The sequence below is a fragment of the Ahaetulla prasina genome, chromosome 3 (assembly GCF_028640845.1).
Source record: "Ahaetulla prasina isolate Xishuangbanna chromosome 3, ASM2864084v1, whole genome shotgun sequence".
Taxonomy (NCBI): Eukaryota; Metazoa; Chordata; class Lepidosauria; order Squamata; family Colubridae; genus Ahaetulla; species Ahaetulla prasina.
In genome coordinates, this window is record NC_080541.1 from 182266000 (window position 1) to 182284620 (window position 18621).

General features: G+C 37.9%; 1 long non-coding RNA gene across 1 annotated transcript; it reads left to right on the forward strand.

Moving 5' to 3' along the window:
• The first annotated feature begins 144 nt into the window (after nt 1-144).
• On the forward strand, nt 145-17807 carry LOC131194738 (uncharacterized). The gene is made up of 3 exons (XR_009154287.1): nt 145-284; nt 524-775; nt 16992-17807. It is a non-coding gene; the product is annotated as an uncharacterized LOC131194738 (long non-coding RNA).
• Nucleotides 17808-18621: the final 814 nt, after the last annotated feature.

Genomic DNA, 18621 nt, shown 5'->3' on the forward strand with positions numbered 1-18621 from the left:
TAGGCTAGGATGACCCTCAGTACTCTCAGATATCACCTCCTTCACTTTTAACTCTGGCCTGAGACATTCTTTTGCTCCCCTTTTATTTTAAATATGAAGTGATGAGTGGAGTGTGGGTGGATTAGGTAATGGAGGGATGCAAAAGTAACCTATTTATCCATAGCCATGACAGAAATCTGACACGGTGCAGAAGAGCTGGCCGCTCTCCTATGCTCTTGGACTTACTGAGATGCCTTCTTCCTGCCCTTGAGGGACCACCTTCCAGAGGTGTCAGAAAAAGGCAGGTAGCTTTGTTAAAAAGAATGCTCCTGATATTATTAGGTGGAACTGGAATAAAATGTCAGAGGGTTGGGGTTTTTTGTTCAAACCTGAATTTTGTTCCTGACATGAAAGTGACAGCTTTAAAATGCCTTACTTCTTAGGCAGATGTATTGAAAAGCACAGACTGAAAATATTTCAGGTGAAACTATTACGCTATTATCTGAACCTAATTGATTTCAGTTTTCCTTACCTCCTTAGGCAGCTGACAGAAAACCTGTTGGACACAGTTGGACTTTCATTGAAGATTTAAGAATGCTATTATAAAAGCCTTCTAATGCTCAGCTGGCTTTTTCCTTTGTGACTTACAGTCAATCTGGCAGTGTGAATATTGTGCTCAGCTGGAATTCCAAGTTAAGGGACCAGCACCAACTGCTATTATCTTGAGGCAAGATATTAAAATAAGAAAAAGAATGTGGAAATGAATGTGGAAATGTGAAAAATCTAACTAGATGAGGTATGAAATTGATTCCGCTTGAGATATGGGATGGTAGGTGCCATGGACTCTGCAGCTGGTTTGTAAGAAGCAAAAACTTGGTTCCTTCTCTGAACTGCAGTTAGTGCTGCAGCAAGGAAATGAAAGTGCACTGATTTTTCTTATTAGAGAATTTAAGAAATATACTGCTTACTCATTATTCATATTCACTCAGCAATATTATTTTGCAGATAGTTGTATTACTGAGACATGCAAGTTAGAAGCTGAAGTATGGCAGATAATCTTGTACTCTGTACTCACTTTTACAACCTTTAAAAAAGTATTATTATGGTATCAAAACTGCTTTCTGTAGATAGTTGACATACCGTTATACATTGATACATCCCATGATTCTCAATTATTTCTGATAAATACTTATTCTATTCTATTCTATTCTATTCTATTCTATTCTATTCTATTCTATTCTATTCTATTCTATTCTATTCTATTCTATTCAAGGCAATTTGAAAAAATAAGCACACAACTGTGCACTCAACAAGTATATTTGTAAAACGTATACATTTGCAAATATATATTAGCCACATAGACAATTGGACTCTGTGTAATTTAGAAAAATTATATGCAATGTGAATTTAAAAATAGTGATTTTTTTGCACTTTGGCTAATGAAAGTTGGGGCACTTTTTTTGCTGGTTTTTTTACCCTCCGCAGCTCTTTCAGAATTGAATTTTTGAAAACAATATCCAGAATGGCTGTGAATATAGCACAAATGGTTAGGTTAGAGAAAACGGGGAATAGTGAAATACCCTGTCTCATAAAATAAAAAGTAGATTTTTAAAAACAAAGCTAACTCTCAGAATAACCCAGTAAGCCTTTGTAAGCGTATTTCAGTCTATTTAACTCAACTTTTTCCTATCTAAATGAAATGTTTTATTTTTTTCTTCAGTTCTTCTGTTTAATACAGTACTTACAAAATGATTGCCAATGTTCAGAGTTATTTAGCAGAATTTCCATCGTATCAGCACTGATTAACAGGTAGTACCAGGACTTGATGGTTGGGATGTGTAGAACAGTTATGGTGCATTTGGTAACCTGCATTGCTGGTGTGGGTTTTGTTATAAAAATTGGCTAATTAAAAACAAATGCTGGATATATACCAGTAGATAGCAACCATATATCTATATTGCAGCGTAACCCATTCAAGATCCATGTTGAACCATAACCCCCATAATTCCAAACCAGGTAACTGGGGATCATGATAGTGATTGTACCATATATCTAAAGTGCACTTTCTGATTTCCTCTTATTAGGAGAAATGTTTTTTGTTTATTTTAAAAAAATAGTATGAAATAGGTTTGGCACAAAGTTTTATTGTTTTTTCCCCTCAGCGTTAATTTATGTTTAAATTCCAGTATTCCAAACCTATGACTGTCACATTTGACATTTTACAGAGGAATTATAGGGATGGGAGTCCTGAGCTGTTGAGTGATACTCTTCCCCTCTCTTTCTGGCCTGCTTTATTTTTGGAAACTCTTGACTGCTGGATTAATCAGGGTCCCATCATTCTTACTGCTTTAACTTTCACTGGAGCCAGCCAAGCCTTGCAGATCAATGTTCAGCTTTAATCTTATCTCTGGAATGTAGATCTGGGCTAGAAGTTTTCTCTCTCAGCTGCTGCTGAACTCCTTCTAGGGCAGAACTCAGCATTTGCACAGACAGACCACCAAGGGCTCTGCGTAGACCAGCCACAGATGTTACATAGCGATGCTATGCTTTACAGATCAAATGGTTTATTTGATTCTATACATACAAAAAGTATGTTTATTTGCAGACATAAAAGAGTGCACGTGCACACATACCCCTCCCCCCAATCTATTAGAAATAGAAAGAAAGCATTGCAAAACAAAAGGATGCTAACCAGGAACCTAAACTACTTTACTGGAATAGAAACAGTCCATGTTACAGATTTACATTTCATCTCTTTTTGCCCCTGGTGGGTTTCAAATCAGGTGATTCATCTTTATGCCTGATTAAAAAAAGAGACCTCGCCCATTGATAAGAAAGTATGTTCTCCTCCCCCAAACCACAATGGGGAAAGTATAACAAGAAACGGAACCCTGGATTTTTCTAGTCCAGTTATAACTAAGAAAGTCTCCTGATTGAAGATGTGGAAAAGTGCCACATGTCATACCTTGCACTACATCCTACAACATCTTAAATCTCCAAAGACCTACGGAAGGGTCCTCTTTGTAGACTTTAGTTCAGCATTCAATACCATCATTCCAGACATTCTTCCAATTAAGCTAAACCAGCTACAGGTTCCTGAACAGACTTGTAAATGGATCATAAGCTTCCTAACTAACAGGAAGTAGCAGGTGAACTAAGCAGAATCACATCAGATACCTGTACGATTAGCACAGTCCCCCCCCAAGGCTATGTTCTCTCCCCACTTCTCTTCTCTCTGCATCTCTAACAATCCATCTGTTAAACTACTGAAGTTCGCAGATGACACAACAGTGATCGGTCTTATTCGAGACAATGATGAATCCGCATTCAGACAGGAGGTTGAACAACTAGCTTCATAGTGTGACTCTGTATCCGTATAGAGAATATGCTAGGCCAAGAATATAGTTCTACCCCGGTGAGATGGTCTACCCCGGTGAGGGAACGGTAACGAGCATATATGGGTGTCAGGTGAAAGGCAGAGAAAAAAAGGACAACCAGGGGTGGATCGAACATATGTGATAAGAACATGAGTTGATATGTACCAATATAAAGGGCGACCAAAGGCCTTGGAAAGAGCAAGTAAGCTGGGGTGGTTCTGGACCATTGAGATGATCTTGAAGGTGTAACCAGCGGCCTTGGAAAGAACATCAAGGGAGAAGTTACAGTATATGGATGTGAAAAGCGGGACTGTATGCTTGCAGTGGAAGGATAGAGGGTTTCATGGGCAGGGTTACATCATGGGACAGTAGACACTTTCAAATTTCTAGGTTCTGCCATATCGCAAGATCTAAAATGGACAGCTAACATAAAAAAAGTCATCAAAAATGGACAACAAAGAATGTTCTTTCTGCGCCAACTCAGAAAGCTCAAACTGCCCAAGGAGCTGCTGATACAGTTCTACAGAAGAATTATTGAGTCTGTCATCTGCCCCTCTATAACTGTCTGGTTTGGTTCTGCAACCCAACAAGACAGACACAGACTTCAGAGGATAATTAGAACTGCAGAAAAAACAATTGCTACCAACCTGCTTTTCATTGCAGACCTGTATACTGCACAAGTCAAAAAGGGGGCTGTGAAAATATTTGCAAACCCCTCACATCCTGGACATAAATTGTTTCAACTCCTACCCTCAAAACGACACTACAGAGCACTGCACACCAGAACAACTAGACACAAGAACAGTTTCTTCCTGAATGCCATCACTCTGCTAAACAAATAATTCCCTCAACACTGTCAAACTATTTACTAAGTCTGCACTACTATTAATCTTCTCATTGTTCCCATCACCCATCTCCTTCCACTTATGACTGTATGACTGTAACTTTGTTGCTTGTATTCGTACGATTTATATATATATATATATATTATTTACATTTATATCCCGCCCTTCTCCGAAGACTCAGGGCGGCTTACATTATGTTAGCAATAGTCTTCATCCTATTTGTATATTTATATACAAAGTCAACTTATTGCCCCCAACAATCTGGGTCCTCATTTTACCTTCCTTATAAAGGATGGAAGGCTGAGTCAACCTTGGGCCTGGTGGGACTAGAACCTGCAGTAATTGCAAGCAGCTGTGTTAATAACAGACTGTCTTAACAGTCTGAGCCACAAGAGGCCCAATATTGATATTGATTGTTTCCTGATTGCTTATTTGTACCCTATGACTATCATTAAGTATTGTACCTTAGAATTCTTGATGAAAGTATCTTCTTTTATGTACACTGAGAGCATATGCACCAAGACAAATTCCTTGTGTGTCCAATCACACTTGGCCAATAAAAAATTCTATTCTATTCTATTCTATTCTATTCTATTCTAGTCTAGTCTAGTCTAGTCTAGTCTAGTCTAGTCTAGTCTAGTCTAGTCTATTCATTGTTAGCCACAATTTGATCCAATGTGAGGCAACAGAAATTGGTGTTCTCAGTAGACTCTAAAAGACATTTGTTAAAGTAGTGTGATCCTTATGCAAAACTATCTTCTGTAAACTGGCAGTCTCCAGATGTGATGGACTTCAATTCCCATAATCCTTACAAGTCATTGGCTATGCTAGATAGGGGTTATGAGAGCTGAAGACTAGATATCTAGAGCTAGAGGACATAGAAACAGTTGATAAAGTTTTTTTTCTAGCACATATCTATGAGACAATATACTTAGATGTTCGATTTTCTGAATATGCAGTAGCATCCACATTGGATGACTTATCAGCTTTGTATAATAATTAGAAAATTTATTTTATGTTAAGGCTGCTTTGTTATATAAGTAAATAGAATTTAAAAAGAATAGTTGCAATGATTTTCTATAACATACCTTTGATGTCCTCATTATTTTTATTTCATTGTTTTTATAAATGCAGTTTGACGTGAGTCACTTTTTCTATGACAGTTCAAATGTCATCCTGACACACATCTGATACGGTTACGTCCAATATTATTCAGTACTTCTATATTGCCCTGCCAAAATTGTCCTACAATCTGTCAAGTTTATTAAAAACAATGCAGGGATTCTTGTTCTTTTTAATGTTCAAACATATTAAAACAATAACAATCTTAATTTCTACCACTTATAAGGCTGGTCAATCACAATTTGTGATCTAGTCTTAACTGCACTCACTGTGACTAAAACTAGCTTTTATCTCATTGTCTTATATTGTGCAGCAGTCAAAATTGCCTCAGCTCTATCCATTGACAGGTCTCCTTAAAATTATGTCTGTGTTTAGGATCTTTTGTCAATCAATTGTTTAAGGGGTGGTTTGTTGGATAGCATGCCTATATTACCATAGCTTTGCTGGATGTCCAGCAAACTATCTAGGTTATTTTCTAATTATAAAGAGCTCCGAAGAGCAACAGTCTCACTGGTACAGGATCAGAAAATATTTAGCTGGCCAAAGGCAAAAGTGAAATAAGACACTGTATCATGCAGAGATGAGGTGTGCTCTTTAGAATAAAAGGGACAGCTGGTTATCAAAATAAAACATATCCCTGGATATGTTGTCTGGCAGTAATTCCAAAGCTTCACTGTCCCTTCCTGTGTAACTATTGCAAAGCAATAAACAATGAATTAGTAAATAGTAAAGTAGGGGTGTGTGTGTCCTTTGTTCTTCCAGCTTTATAGGCCATAGCATCTCTCTACCCCACTCCTAATTCTTGGGAATTTTTCCAGGAGTGTCAGGAATGGATTGATAAGATTTCATAGCTGAAATCTTTCATAGCATTTGCTGCTCCCTATTGTAGAACCATGCTCAGCATGGAGTAGCAACAGTATGGAAAAAAAAATCAAGGACAGAAATGCTCATGTCATATGATAGCTTGCATTGTCTTTCTAGAATTAGTTTGAATTTTTTCCCTACTGATCAGCATCCTTAATAAGATTTTCAGAATGCAAGTTCATCTGTAGGAGATGACATGAGTTAATTCAGTGGAGTCTATTGCAATATATATGCTTGAATAATCTAATAGCTAGGTATATTTTGTAAATGGCGATAAACTTAGACAACCCATTTACTTTATGGAAATCAAAGAGTTCTGGGACGTAAGTCTTCACTAGGTAATTCTATGGGACGTAATGGGAAGTAGCAATTTACCATTCATTATACTTCCTATTCCTGCTTGAGTTGAGATTTCCATAACTAAAGTCTCAGAAGGTAAATGCTATTGCATAGAACAAAAAATTAGATAAATATTACAAGTACATACTTTTTTAAAGTTATTTAAAATATTTCACTTGTATCTCTGTACATGTAACTGTGTATTAGAATTTTCTATTCTGTATACGAAGTAGGTATGAAATTGGCTGTGCTCCAAGTATGCTTTTCTTCTGGCCACTTTCTTCTAGTTCTATGCAAACTTTCTTTTCTTTCAATCTTGTAGCATAATAGTTTTGCCTACAAAAGATTCCAAATTTTATTCCTGGAATATCCAAGCCATATTGGGAAAAGTTCCTGCTTGAAATTCTAATGAGCAAGTGCCTCTCTGTTTAAACCAGTGTTTTTTTTTCAACCTTGGCCACTTTAGGATGTGGACTTCAGCTCCCAGAATTCCCCATGGAGTTGAAGTTCACTCATTTTAAAGTGGTCAAGGTTGAAAAACACTGCCTTAAGTCTTTGCCAAAGATACCCAAAAATAATGTTTTGTCCTGAGGAATAATTGTGTTTTCTTCACGTCACTAGATGGTGCTATATGTTTTTAAATCATAGGCTCATGAAGCAGTACAGATACAAAGATGGTGCACTGAAGGATTATCATACAACCTATCTGCAGCTCCTTAAAGCAGCCATTTGTTTTCCTGGGACAATGAGGTGGTTGCTAACTGCAGCTGCAGGCCATTATGGGAAAAGATATTCCTGGTTTCAGGAAGAACAAACTTACATGCACTTCCCACAACCTCCGAAGCAGATTTTTCCTTCTGATTCAAAGCCCTGCAAAACCACAGTGCATATGTCTATCCATATCCATATCCATTCTATCTCTATCTCTATCTCTATCTCTATCTCTATCTCTATCTCTATCTCTATCTATATCTAATCTATATATCAATCTATATCTCAATCTATATCTATCTATCTATCCATCCATCCAGTGGTGGGATTCAAATAATTTAACAACCGGTTCTCTGCCCTAATGATTTCTTCCAACAACCAGTTTGCCAAACTGCTCAGAAAGTTAACAACCAGTTCTCCCGAAGTGGTGCGAACTGGCTGAATCCCACCACTGCATCCATCCATCCATTCATCATCGTCTGTCCCTATCTATCTATCTATCTATCTATCTATCTATCTATCTATCTATCTATCTATCTATCTATCTATCTATCTACCTACCTACCTACCTACCTACCTACCTACCTACCTACCTACCTATCTATCTATCTATCTATCTATCTATCTATCTATCTATCTATCTATCTATCTATCTATCCCATAGCTCTATATGCACACATACCCTGCAATCCAAAGACATCCAGCAACACAACCACAACAGCATAGTATAAACAATAAAAAGAGAAAATGAAGGTGGGAAGAATAAAATCAAGAGAACAACTGTTTTTTTTTAAAAGCTTCCAAAATATCAACAAGGAATGGACTAGTCTGATCTCAACCAAGAGTTTCTTCCGCAAAATCAGTACTGCCATGGGAAAACAATGCCTGATTGTTTTAAACTCCTGGAACTTTAAAAAATATGAGATTAGTAAATTTCTCTGAGCTAATTAACTGTCTAGTCCTGATTGGAATAGTTGGTCCTGCAGTTAGCCAAGTGCCAAGCTATAAAAGGGCTTTACAAGTTAACATTGGGTCCTTAAATTATACCCAGGAACCAATGTAAGGTTTGTTATATGCTCCCAGTGATAGATGCCAAAAAACACGTTGATGCAGTTTTAATCAGCTGTCCCATGATCCATGCAATGGTGAAAAATAGCTAAATTAGAAAACATTTTTTTAAAAATCTCTGGTAAGGTAATGCCTCTATTAGAACAAGGCACAACCTCTTTGCCATGTTGGCATGAAATAAAATATGTGAAGGGGGGGGGGCGGCAAGAGCAGAATATGGTATTGAAGCCCCAACATTCACAGTTTATAATGGAAATGCCGGAACAACTGTGTACATGTAGGCTTATGCTGCAATCTTATGTTACCTTGGAATAAAGCTCATGGAATTCAGACGGATTATTTTAAATAAGCTTAAAAATTCCCTTGGATGCTGAAAAGATTTCAGGGTATATCAAGGGCTTCTGGAACAAAGAAGGGATATTAAATCTTCTCTTGCCTTTTCAAAATACAAAATCTATAGACTCCAGCACCGAACGGAACTTCCTTTAGTTTAAACACCAGTATCTCTCTCTGTATTGGAAAGTTCTCTCTCCCTCCCTCCCACCCTCACCTTGCAGTAGCAAAAAGGCTATTTTACTGGAAATTGCTCTTGTTCCATTCCAAACATTTGAATCTTTGCATGCATTTTACAAGATGGAAACCCAGCTACAGCTTTGTGGCTTACAGCACCACCCACTTACTGCTCTGGCAAAATCACAGCTATCAGAGCAACTGAATCCACCCTGGCTCTCTACAATCTCTTTGAGAACTCAGGGCTAAGTTGTGCTATCTTTCGTACGTGTCCCAACTTTTTCCCTTCTGGAATTGTCCCCCTTCTGCTTTGCCAAGATAACTGAACGTGTGGGAACATGTGGAAATCAGGGTGCTGGTATTCGGAAGAACAGAATTGCTCAGGATATTGTAGCTGGGCTAAAATCTTTTCACCTTTGTGATAACCTGGGAATGAGGGAGTGGAGTAGGGAATGTATAACAGCTTGCCAGGTTTTCTTATGTGTGTCATCACTCCCATGATTTACAACAATTGCTAAATTACAATCTGAACACACAATAATCCAGCCTTTAGGTTTGCCCTTCTAGGAAGGATAATATGTCTCCTTTTCAGAGTTTTCTTTTTTCCTTCTTAAATGCTAGATCATGTGCCGTGATTCCAATTAGATGTTGGCATAGGTGGACACACTGGATCTGACAATACTTTAAAGAGGGTGATCCTTTTCCTGGAATTTCAGACTTGTAAAAAAATACTTTTAACCAGTGGTGAAATCCATTTTTTTTTTACTACTGGTTCTGTAGGCGTGGCTTGGTGGGCATGGTGTGGCTTGGTGGGCGTGCTTGGTGGGTATGACAGGGGAAGGATACTGCAAAATCTCCATTCCCACCCCACTCTGGGACCAGCCAGAGGTGGTATTTGCCAGTTCTCCGAACTACTCAAAATTTCCACTGCCAGTTCTCCAGAACCTGTCAGAATCTGCTGGATTTCACCCCTGCTTTTAACCCTTAAGAGGCACAGGATGGGCATTCATGTATGGCGTATCCCAAATTACTTTTCTTCTTTTGAGTCTTGATCAATGCATAAACTCGCAGGAACTGTATGCAGCAGTCTGGCACATGGATAAACCCATCCACACCAGGTGAGGTGACAATATTAAAAAAAACACCTTTCTAATTCCCAATTCAGTGTATTTATTAATTAACAGAGAAGAGTCTGAATTGATCAATTAAATAAAACTACAGATATTTTATAAAAGAGAATTGATTAAATATACCATGGTTTTCAATCAGTATGAATCAATTTTGGATTACCTTTACCCAGTGATATCCCAAGACTTCTGGTTTTTATAATTCTTGAAGGCAAAGCAATTTTATCCTACATGAAAGGGGTTGTTTTTTTAATACTTTCCAAGAAGAGAAAGCAAAATACTGCTTAATGTTTTGGATGATCTGATTTGGTGTCTTCCAGGTGTTTCCTACCATGCCAAGCATAAGGCTGAGTCACAGAACATTCAGTCTGGAATGAGGATTAAAATTGATTTTGGTCTGTGCATGTCTGAGCACAGAATATAGTTCAAAAAGTGGGCAGGGGAACCTTGATATATCCTTTGCCTAGTTCAACCTACAGAAACCAATCTTTATTCCCAATGTAATTCAATCCAAAATTTGTTTTTTATTTTTATTTTTAGGGGCTTGTTGTTCTTTAGTATGTCACCTTTGAGTTGAGCTATTATCTTGATGATTTAGTTTCCTTGGCATAATATAAATGAGGGTTGCTATATCTTCTGGATTTTTTTTAGCTTCTAAAAAAGGTGGCAGTTAAGAAGCAAAAAGAAAATAAAGCCTCAGAGCTTTATTTCGTTGGGGGTGTTCCTTGGAACCCTGACATCAGGCTTACAGCACTGGACTTCCTAGCTAGTCCTTCATCCAAGTACTAGCCAAGATAGATCTTGCTTATCTTTGCAGAACCAGCTAAATGATACTTTATGTAGGTAAACAACTTGAACATTCAGTTGGATAAATAAAATCCACCTGCTTGCACTTAGATGTTGAAAATGGATAAAGTATTCCAGTATTTGGATGTATTTTTCTGTCAGTCTTCCTGGGTTCCTCTATACCTCACTACTTTATAAAACCATCCTTGTTTGAAGATAGGATGTTGTGTAGTGGGAGGGCAGCTGAAGGGATCAAGGGGACATAGTTTGAAAAAAGTATGGTTTTTAGCTATAGCTAATTATGTGATACATCTCCCCCCTCCCAAGGCATATACTCAATTTGGTTCAAGGTTTTATGCAAAGGTAATATTCCGGTCAAATCAAGAGATCAAAAACACTTGCAGGAAACAATTCCCTGGTTCAGCTGGAAATTATACTTTTATGTCAGACTCTGGCAAACATGTTTAGGTTTGAAGAAAAATTGGGTGCATTTGAGAATTCTTCCAATGGCACCCTGTGTATACAGTAAAAATAATTGCTAGAGGAATAAAAATGATATTTAAAAGCAAGTGTGACTTTCCATACAAGATTATGAATACATTAACTCTTCCCATTTACACTGTTTACTGGGTCTTGGTATAACTGGCATAGGGCATTAGTCTAAGGAAAATAATGTTATCAGAGCCATCATTTTTTTCCTAGGCTATTAAATTGAGTATTAAACTTCTCAATGACTCTTCTGCTCTTTCCTGGTACATTTAAACAACAACAAAAATTAGATTTTTTTTCTCCTCTGAAAAAATTTCCCCATTCCAGAGCAGATTGAAAGCCTAGCAGATGTCTAGCTAACATTAATATTGGCTATACATTAAAAAAAAAGATTCAGTTTATGAGCTCCAAATATCAGAGTCTGCTTAGTTTAGGAAAAATGGAATTCCTTGGCTTTGAAACAACTGCTCAGTTGCTGAAGCTATGCAAGTCCTGCCACACCAAATATGAAGAATTGCTGCAGAAAAACAAGTCAAAACTTTACAGCTAATATCTTCTTTAAGCCCAATTTCCAAAATAAGCTTTATTCTAGTTAAATGTAACTTAGAGCAATGATGTTACAGTATGGCACTGCTGAAATTTTATCTGTAGATATTTCAAACAGACAGAATACAAAACAGAAATTTAAGGATTTAGTTGCTTTAGTACCTTGCTGTTCATTTCTTCATATTACTAGGATTTGCTTTATATCCCAAAGCTTATTACTCTTTGCCTTGAACAATCATTGAATGATTTAGCAAACATTCTAAACCAGGGGTCTCCAACCTAGGCAACTTTAAAACTTGTGGACTTCCCTCCTGCCCCCTGGCGGGAGGGGGGAGGGAGGGGAAGGGGGAGATGAAGGATCAATGTAAAGGAATGATTGAAGATATGTAATTACGAAATAGAAATAATTTGAAATGAAATTGGGGCTGCTCAGTTGCCATTTCTGAAGGGAATGGAAAGGGAGAGATGAGTAGAGAGAGTGAAGGAAGAAAGTAGGTAGGAAAGAGAGAGGTAGAAGAGGGGGAAAGAAGAGGAAGAAGAAAGGGGAAAGAGAGAGGGTTAGAAAGGGTGGAAGAGAAGAGTGGGGAAGGAGGAGAGGAAGTAGAAAAGCGAAGGAGAGGAAGGATGAAGAAAGTAGAAGAAAGTAGAGAAGGGAGGAGGAAAGGTTGTGTCAAGGAAGGAAGTGGTAGCTGGGCAGGTCTGAATAAGTAACAAATGAAAGTTAATGACTAATGTTGAATAAGAGACTGTACATTGAATAGGTTGTTGGAAAATGGAAATAAAACTTTTTTATTAAAAAAAAAAGACTTGTGGACTTCAACTCCCAGAAATCCTCAGCCAGCTTTGCTGGCTGAGGATTTCTGTGAATTAAAATCCACAAGTCTTAAAGTTGCCAAGGTTGGAGACCCCTGTTCTAAACAACCCAAGGCACCTGCAATAAACAGTATCCATCATTCTGAGATTTACAATAACTAACTCTATCTTCCAAGATATAGATAACTGAAGATGGTATCCTCATTAAGTGAAGCTATTAGTTGCACTACAGAATTTATCTCTCGGGCAATAAAACAATGGCAGCTTCTCTCTGTCTGATCCTATATATGTTTTGTTGAGTCCTGCTTCATATTCTGTTTTAGAAAAATTGTCTTAGATGAAACCTGTGGTGAAATCCAATTTTTTTTACTACCGGTTCTGTGGGCATGGCTTAGTGGGCATGGTGTGGCTTGGTAGGCATGGCAGGGGAAGGATAATGCAAAATCCCCATTCCCTCCCTACTCCTGGGGGAAGGATATTGCAAAATTTCCATTCCCATCCCACTCTGGGGCCAGCCAGAGGTGGTATTTGCTGGTTCTGCAAACTACTCAAAATTTCCACTACCGGTTCTCCAGAACCTGCCGGATTTCACCCATGGATGAAGCCAAGAAATAAACAGACCATTTCATCCAGTGGTGGGTTTCAAAAATTTATACTACCCGTTCTGTGGGTGTGGCTTGGTGGGCATGGCTTGATGGGCATGGCAGGGGAAGGATACTGTAAAATCTCCTTTCCTCCCCAATCCAGGTGAAGGTTACTGCAAAATCCCCATTTCCTCCCGATCAGCTGGGACTTGGGAGGGAAAATAGATGGGGGCGGGGCCAGTCAGAATTTTTACTACAGGTTCTCCGAACTACTCAAAATTTCCACTACCAGCTCTTCAGAACTGATCAGAACCTGCTGAAACCAACCTATGATTTCATCCCATGCTTGCTTACAGTATAGTCCAAGCAATGGGAATACTTTATTGGATGAACGCCATATTTTCTTTAGTCTTTCATACCAGATTCTGAAGTAGAAATGTTGCATTGACAGGATCCATGAAGCAAACTCGTTACCAACCATGGACTGCTAGCAAGATATATACACATACATATACACATTTAAGTGAGTCTTCAAGCTTGCTTCCTTTTTCCTTGCAAAGGTAGAATTATCCTTTTTATTTTTGAAGCAGATTATTGAACTGAGGCATTGCAATATGATGTTCCTAAATGGTTTACAGTTATGTGCTTTTAACCTGCTCCCAGTTGCCTATTCCTGATGTTTGTTGCTTGGACAGCTGAATCTAGGAAGGTGGCATTGGATTGGAAACATCAGCTAAACTGGTCCCTATAGTTACTAAGATGCTGTCCATTTGAAAAATAATTTGGAAAAAGTTCTCTAGACTTTTAGGGTCATCTGTTAGTTGACTTCTAGGATCACCTGTTGCTTATTTCTACTGACAGTGACTCAGCAGTGGCTAAGTAACATATACAATATGATTTTTTAAAAATGCTCTGCTTGTATTCCTGTTTATAGCAATATCGGCCCTGAATATGCATTTCAAACAGGCCTGTGCTGTAACAAACTTAGATGCATAAACATCAGAGCAATTGGATTTGCAGTTTAATTACTGATGTTCTTTCCTCATAGCCTTCATTAACCATATGCAGTTGGGAACACCTCTTCAGCAAAGTTAGCACAAGCTATTTGAATACACAATAACAACATTACAGATGTAGGTTAAATGCAAATAAAAGCTAGATATCAATTTCCATTAGTGATTTGCCAGCAATGTAAGGAGCATTAAAACTTCTTCACTTTGCCTATAAATAGTTATTTCATTTTTTATGGCATTAAAGCAGAGCTGATGTGTCCAGATGGAATTTAGCACTATTGCGATTGCAAAGAATTAGTGTGATGTTTTATGATGCTCAAACAGCACTGAATAAAATTATTCGGTGGAAGTCATTTGTTTTAAGGAGCAGATGCTCAGCTCACGGGATTACCCAGAATTTTCTGGAAGTGCTATTAACTAACTGCTTTCAGCTTTCTCTTCAAATAGTAAAACATATGAATTAAGTCAAGAACTGGAATTGTGATACTAAGTGCCTGATGCAAGAGAGGCTTTCAGCAAACATTTTCTTCAAAAATTTATTTACTTATTAGGTCTGTATGCTGCCTGTATAAGTCACAAATCCCACTGGCTGGCAGTAACAACGAAAGAAAATACAGACATCAATGCAAAGAAATAAAATATCCAGAGTAAAAAATATAAATATAAAACTGAGCGATGAATTTGACGTAGATGGCAACTTCTCATTAATCCCACATGTTCTCCAGAAGAGCTCAGTTTCGTTAACTACCATAAAGGGCTAATCTAGTTCTGGATGAGGTTATTCTGAACTATAGGGAGATTACCAAAAAGCAGTCCCTTTCATTTCACAAAAATGGGGCACCACAAACAGTTTTTTGAGGAGGAACCTCAGAAGTATCGACTCTTCTTGGAGAAGGAGATCCTGCATATGCCAAAACATCAAGCCATAAATGGCTTTATGGTAGTAACTAGCACTTTGGCTACTGGTACTGACTCAATCGAATTTACTTTACTTTTTCTTTTCATTTCCTCCCTGTATTTTCTTTTGTTCATGATTTCTTACCACTTTTCTGCATTTTTCATGTTGCTTTCCCCAAAGGGTCATACATAGGGTGATGGAGATGTATGTGTACACACACACACACACACACACACATTAATTAGTGGGTAGTATAGCCCTGACTCCTTTCTTGAGCGGCCACAAAACTAGCATATTTAGTTGAATTAAACATTCTGTTTTCTTTTGAAACCTAACTTTTCCTGGATTTATCCATGGTTGATCTACTGGAGGTCGAAAAGCTCAATAAATTGCATCCCAGCGGGTCACACATTGGTGGTTGTGACGCATATTTTGAGCGACAGGGAGCCACAGCAGAGGAATGAAAGAGCCACATGTGGCTCCAGAGCTGCGGGTTGCTTTTATTATTATTTATTTGATTTTATTTGATTTTTTATTTGATTTTATTTTGATTTTATTTGATTTGCTGATCCTTGGTCTAACCATTCAGTAACAAGATGTTTTCACGGTGCAGACTGAGGCATCCTTTGCCTTCCCAGCCACCATCTGACTGCTAAAAGGAAGAGAAAAGAATAGTCCAATTTCTCTTTCAACTTCCGAGGGGAAGTTGTGGAACGACTTCCTGTTTCAACTTCCGAGGGGAAGTTGTGGAATGAACTTCCCCTCGGGCTTCGACTACTACCTGACCTTAGGACCTTTCACCACGAACTTAAAACCTATTTATTTCATATGGCTGGACTGGCCTGATTTTAATTTTAAATTTTAATTGAATTGTTGATGGGTTTTAAATTTTGTAATTTTATGGGGTGTAATGTCATTTTAAATTTTCTGGCATATTTGAATTAGTTTTTTAAGGGTCGTTTTAATTATTGAGTACGTTTGTTTGTATTTTATTTGCCTGTTCACCGCCCTGAGTCCTTCGGGAGAAGGGCGGTATACAAATTAAAACATCATCATCATCATCATCATTATTATTATTATTATTATTATTATTATTATTATTATTATTATTATTATTATTATTATTATTATTATTATTATTATTATTATGCCATTCTGCTAATTGATTCTACTAGAAAGTGACTTCACCAATCAGCACAGCCACATTATCAGTGTTTTCCTTGGAGTTTTGATAATGATTTCTAAAAATATTTTATTTTGTGCAGTGCCTACACAAATAGCTTGGCATGTGGCTTTTTATTTTTAACCTCCAGGTGTCTAATTGAGACTGGAGCCACAAATGGAATAACTGGATTGGCCTCCTTTTGTATGGGATGGTTTGCCTAGAACAGGATTTCTCCAGATCAGCAAGGTTAAGGTGTGGATTTCAACTACCAGAATTCTACAGCCAGCATGGGGGATTCTGGGAGCTGAAGTCCACACATCTTAAAGTTGCTGAACTTGAGAAACCTTGCTCTAGACTGCTCAACTTGGTGCCAAAAGCTAGAAGGGAGGCTCTACCCTGAAGACGCTGATGCAGGTTAAAATATATAGGAAATAAAAGGAAATAATAAACATTTTGGATTAATCCTGGCGGTCCAGAGCCCATATGGGTGCTGGAGTGGAAAATCTGTTGTACTTGTGCCAGCTGAGGACTTGAAGGAAATAAAATAGATTGCAGGCAATAAGACACAGTTCAGCTCCTTCTCACCACCTCTTCTTGTATTTAATTTGAGTTTAAGAATCCCTAGTAAAAAAAGTGATCAATTCCACTATAAGCTGTGCAGGGTGGAGTCTGAGGGCCTTTCTGATTGTTGATTCTCTTCTCTGTGGCCATTCTCCCTTTTGCTAGCTCTCATCTGGTTTCTTTCTCTCACCCAGGACAGATTAACCGTGTTGCTTATGAAGCAGAAAATCAGGAGCAAAGATGGTTCTGGACTGAAATATCCTTACTCCAATGTTGGCTTCATTGACAAGACCGTGTGTGCAAACTTTTCATTTATCATATCATCCCCTTGACAACGTGGAGTGGCAATGTTCACATTAGGAGGCTCAGCAGGGTAGACAGCTGCACTTTTTATGAGGGCCGTTTGTCTTTCATTACAATTTAACCTTTCTCTGAACAAAGGGGGAAAGCGCCTGTCATAGCAGATGCGGCTGCAAGCATTCTTTCTGAGTCTCTTTCTATAGGCCGCTGGCCAATCTGCCAACAGGCAGGGCATTAAGAATAGATGATGATCTCATAATTCAAGGACTAGGTATAAAATAAGGGTGCTAGAAGAACAACGGTTCATTGCTCAATTCATCCTTGAGGTTCATAGGTTACAAGGTAGAACCGAAGGGCTTTTTGCTAAGAGTTGTATGATGGGAACATTACTCAGCAAAAGGAATATTTTAGAGCATGGACATCCCTTTGGTAACAATACTGTTGTTCAGTATTGCTGTGTCAGTAGAAAGTGTATATATTGACTGTCCTCTTAATTCCCTCAACAAATTATTCACTATGTCTGCATTACTATTACTATTAATCTTACGACTGTATGACTGTAACTTGTTGCTATATCCTTATGATTTATATTGTTTCCTTGTATGATTTGATTGCTTATTTGTACCCTATGACTATCATTAAGTGTTGTACCTTATGATTTTTGACGAATGTATCTTCTCTTTTTATGTACACTGAGAGAATATGCACCAAAGACAAATTCCTTGTCTGTCCAATCACACTTGGCCAATAAAGAATTCTAATTGTCTAATCTTCTAATTTAGTTATTTGAAGTATTTTCACTCAGCTTTATTGGTTCTCCAATGATGTCAAGTCTATACATTTTTATGGGAGGCTTAAACTTGGGGACAACTCTTGTCCCATTAGCAAAAGATCTTTTCTTATAACTGGGATATCCAACATGATGCTTGGCAACAGACAGCCTCTCTTCCATCTGATTTCCCCCAACCTATAATTGCAAAATGGAGGTCAATCAAATATCAGTTTCCAACTTTACTTTTATTTTTTAAGAAATGTTTTAAAGAAGCCTCTGAATACCACATGTGTCTAGAGGCATTTTAAAATAAATTCTGGAAGGGGTTAGACAGTGAGGCTTAAAACAAGCACTTTAATACAACTAATTTGCTCCACATTTTGTTGAATTGCAGTAAAGTGCTCGTTTCAAGCCCCTTCAAACTATGTACACTGCCTGCCACCATTGAAGCACTGGAGCAAATGACCTTTTCCACCAGCATTAAGGTTTCAGTGTGGAGAAACTGGAGTTTTTGACTGAAGGAGATATTTCAAGTTGGATTGTTCTAGCAATTGACACTGAAATGTCTCCTTGACGTGGAGCTGTGGAGCTTTCCATGGCCACAGCCAGTAGGCAGGGGGCAAAGCATTAAAAGTATACAAAATTATCTGAAATAAACATTCTGTGGCCAACCACTTCCAAATGTATGAGCTCTGAAGAAAACATGTTTTAAAATTTGTTTGTTTTCAAAATTATTCTAGAGATAATCATTC